This window comes from Metopolophium dirhodum, chromosome 8, assembly GCF_019925205.1.
Source record: "Metopolophium dirhodum isolate CAU chromosome 8, ASM1992520v1, whole genome shotgun sequence".
In the NCBI taxonomy this organism is placed as follows: domain Eukaryota; kingdom Metazoa; phylum Arthropoda; class Insecta; order Hemiptera; family Aphididae; genus Metopolophium; species Metopolophium dirhodum.
Window position 1 is genome coordinate 16,021,092 of NC_083567.1, and position 4,618 is coordinate 16,025,709.

At 26.2% G+C, this 4,618-nt stretch overlaps 1 long non-coding RNA gene across 1 annotated transcript; it reads right to left on the reverse strand.

Annotated features, from left to right (window-relative positions):
- Positions 1–1,694: 1,694 nt before the first annotated feature.
- On the reverse strand, positions 1,695–4,407 carry LOC132950979 (uncharacterized). Its single transcript, XR_009665273.1, has 3 exons — positions 4,214–4,407; positions 4,035–4,124; positions 1,695–3,495 (listed from the first exon to the last, which is right to left on the reverse strand). It is a non-coding gene; the product is annotated as an uncharacterized LOC132950979 (long non-coding RNA).
- Between the last annotated feature and the right edge of the window lie 211 nt (positions 4,408–4,618).

The window sequence follows — 4,618 nt, forward strand, 5'->3', positions numbered from 1 at the left end:
AATTATTAGAATTGTTAACAGTCGCCGATGAATTTCGACAATTGACGATTGCCATAGATATCATAAGATATATTATTTACTATGATAAATCCAAAGAACTTATATATTATTATATAAGTACTCAGTATACCTTTACGGTATATTTATAAATCGTATTTACAGAAATCTTTGTTATCTGCAATGCACCTATTCTGGTTTTCTATTTCAATTATAGTTCGCATGCCAAATTTAACTATACAAACTTGTCCGAAAGTTACAGACATTCTAATACATTCTCCCGGCAGTGTCAATAGACACAGTGTTTGAGAAGTTATATTTTTTTGGTACCTAATTAATTTACAATATGAATTATTATAAGTTACCTATGTAGGTACTTGTCCAAAACTCGACTACCTGCAAATCATTGGATTTTATGGTATAGCCTTACGAAGTTCACGATTTTCGGTGTTTTACGCACCCGTACAACGCTTAAAGTTTACCGAGCTTAAGTTTTACAAATTAATTTTTTTTTTTAATCTAGGTAAATCAACGTTTTAAAATTGATGATGCAAAAATAATTCTGACTCCCACCCATGGTGGTTTTACATAACAAGTCGAGGGATGTTTTTGATTTTAATTGTTCGAGCAAGCGCAGTGTGGTACACCGTGTACATATGAAAATACCAAAAATTTCAATTAGTTATAATACATATCGCACTGCTGAAGAATAGTGACACAACTCAAAAAACACAACCGTTGGTAATCAACTATTTAAGGTTTACAAAAGACATAACAATTCATATTTGTATTAGATTTTTATGATGTTTTGATAGAATAATGTTAACAACATTGTTTTTAATAATACTTAGTGGATGATAGTTTGGATGTATTATTATTGATGTTATCAACAAATGTTTGAAAACATTTTGACTTGTGTCATGACTGAAATAATCATTTTTTTTCCATATGTGTCTCTTTTGAGTAGTACATAAACATGTAAATTAAAATTATAAATTATATTAATTACAATAAGGCCATTTTTAAAACTGAACCATGCATTTATGTTAGGTAATTAAAAAATTAATTAACAACAGTAATACAGTTAACATATTGTTTTATTTAAACAGTATCATTAAATAAAATAAACATTTATAAACTCATAAAAGAATCAAATAAAAATAATAACATACCTATTATATAAAAAAGGCAACTTGCAATAAGACAATTTAATTTTCTGGTTAAAGAATGATTATTAAGAAATAAAGTTAAGACTGTAAGCTATTATAAAAATCATGGTATATGTTTGGTATGTAGTTATCGTCACACAGTGACATCAGATCCCGTTTCTTATTGACTGAAATTTTGTTTTTTTTGTGTATAAGCTTGTTTTAATGTGTAATTGGTAAGTGATGGGTTTCTGCCATGAGTTCCACTATGGTATAAATTAATTTTTTTGAATTCTGTATCTGAATAACTGGTTTTGTATAAAATTGTATTTGGTTGTGCTTTTTCTACTCTCAACACTTTGATATCATTTCAAATTACTTTTTATCCATCATAATTTATAGAAAAATTTTTCTTATTATATTCTGTAATGTTTTTTATATCATAAAAATCAGAATACCCTAATTCTTTAACCTTAAATGGGTTTCCTGTTTTTTTGGCAGTTTGAATTAATGTTACATATTGTGTTGGCAAGTAAATAGGCCCAGATTTTAAGGATTTTTTAATTTGTTTCTCTATGACAGTATGTGCAGTGTCTCCTTCATTTTGAGTATGGCCAACTACTAAAAACTTGTAAGTAATCGAATTAATATCTATATTTGTAATGGCGTACAAGTATAATGATGTTATAAATTTATTTTTGTTTTGTCCAGCACAGTTATCCGAGTAAAAAATTACTTCAGTTTTTCCATTGTTATATTCAGATTTTAAGAATTTTATTATAGATGTTCCAATTTCATTAACTCCTTTTTTTGCTTCACCTTCATTCCAAACATAACAAAATTATTGTTTTCTCACAATATCAGATATAGTAAAATTGTAAGTGGATAATTTAGATTTATAATAGAATACAGATACTTCACCTCTAGGGGTTGGAAGTACAGCCTGAAGGTCATAGCATGCTAATAATATGTTACTTCTATTTATATCATTTAAAGCCAAATGTTTATCATTTTCTTTTTCTGTTCTACTTAGATTTTTTTCTGACAAATGTAGCTAATAATTTTCATCTTTAAGTACTTTTTCATCGTCATCCGCATTTTTGTATGATTCACAAAGAGAAAATTGGTCTTTTTTGGGAACAAAAAAAGAAATATTAAACTCTGTATTAAAAATTCTTGAGTACATGGTTAAATTAGCTATTTTTTCTTGAATATATTGTTCTTCTTTCTTGAGAGATGAATAATCTCTATGTAAGTCAGCCAAAGATTTTCCACCTTCAATATACTCTCTAGTTGTTTGTGCTCTTAAATAATGGCTTTTGATACGAGGTATAGAGTTTATGTGGTCTCGAACACTTTGTTTAATTGCAAAGTCAAGTTTTTTATGGTTTTTATGTTTTCCACGTTTATTTTCCTTAATAAATCCATAGTTGTTTAGTCTTGAAATAACTGTTCGAATTGGTCTATCACTAATAGCAAGTGTATTTTTGAAAAATAATTTACCGACTATGTTTAATATTATTTATACAAAAGTTATATGAATAATTTAAGTCTCTAGTTACTGTATGAGGATACCTATATTTAGGTACATTGCCAAGTTCAATGCATTTAGATAAAAAATCTCTTTGTCTATCTACATTTCCTAACTGCCAGTAAGAATTGAATAGTTGTTGTCTACTTATTTTACTTATAGACAATGAGCATTTTAGTCTACAGATATTTCCACAAGCTAATTTTATTTCTTTAGCATTTATTAATTTTTTTTTATTAGCTGTATGATACGACTGGCCCATATTTCTCTTTTTTTTCATGCTTCTTTTAGTGAACCAAAACTTTTCCTTTTTTTACTTTTAAGAAGTACAACTTCATCTTCAATTTGATCAGAATTAGAATTAAAATGTAGAATATTATTTTCAATAATATTAGTAAACTCAGGTGTTTGATCAGCAATGTTAGTTAACGAAGTTACTCCATCATTATTTGTTGCATTGTTGAATATAATAATGTTATCATTATTATGATTTTCAAAATGTTGAAATACTTCAGAACATTGATTAGGAATATCATTTTGAAATACATTGCCGGATTCATAGTTGTCAATTTCCCCAATCAAAATATTATTATTTGAAGTTATTGAATTAATATTAATTTGACTTCCCATGATATGATTTTCTATAACTCCGTCATTAATTTGACCAAAAATTGTATTACCTTCATCTGAAATGTTCCATAGATCTGATTGATCTTTTCCCACTAATTTTCATGGAGTAAGTGTATGGTAAGATTTAGGTGATGAATCGCTCATATAAACATTTTGGGGGTCTTGTAACCATGCTTCTACCTTTTCAACCTAAAAGTAGTAAGATTTTTATTATTAATACCTACTCATATTATGTAATATTAACCATTATTTATTAAGTTTAAAATGTATTATTGGGAGAAGTCCCTCTCAAATAATAACCAGTCTCCTCAAATTGCATACAATTTAAAAAACATTGCTGACAACCATGTACAGTAATGTGTATGGTAGTTGTTTATCTTTTTAGATTTTTAAGAATTTTTTCTTTGCTCAAGTGACTTAAAGTTTTAGTATATACCTACCTACAGAGCCTTTATATATAACTATTATAAAATTATTATCTAGGCTCTGTATACCTACATATTATATAATACATGTAAATAATTACATAATTTACATTTACATAAACACATGTTAATATGTTATTTATTTTAAATAAATTACATTTAAAATTGTACAAAAAACAGAAGAAGTATTTGAATATTGAATCCAACTTAATTTTTAAAAAATATAAGGGGCTCATAATAGTTTATTATAATACATAATTACATAAATAATAATTAATTGTATACATCAGAAAATGTACTTACAGTGTTTGGAAGCTCATAGTTAATTATAAATTTATTTTCTGATGCTAATTTCTCTGATCGCATTTGTTTGACGTTGATACTATTATACTCCTGCAGATCAATTATAATTATAAAAATGTGTTACTTTTTGTATATTTAATTTAGTGAGTGATTAAAATAATATCATAGATATAACTTACTTGTTGGCTACTTTCTCCAAGTTTAACCATAAGTTTGGCTCTACTACTCTTCGTGTTGAATTATGTAGTTAATATTAAAAGACTTATTAAATTACACAAAATATGTACTTCAATCAATGATCAAATAAATTATAATACAACAATACAACATAGACATTAAGACAAGCAAGCATATTATTATCAAAAATATAATGTTATTATACCTAATCGAACAACTGAAAATGTATGATACAATAGGTACCTACTAGACTTTTTATTTGCTGATATTTGTTACTGATAATATTATGTGTTTATAAATGATAATACAAAATCTATGATAATATAAATTGAGTAATGTGAATTTAGCATGTTATATATTATTATCCCTCATAATATTATTGTAATAATAATAGTATATCTAATTTG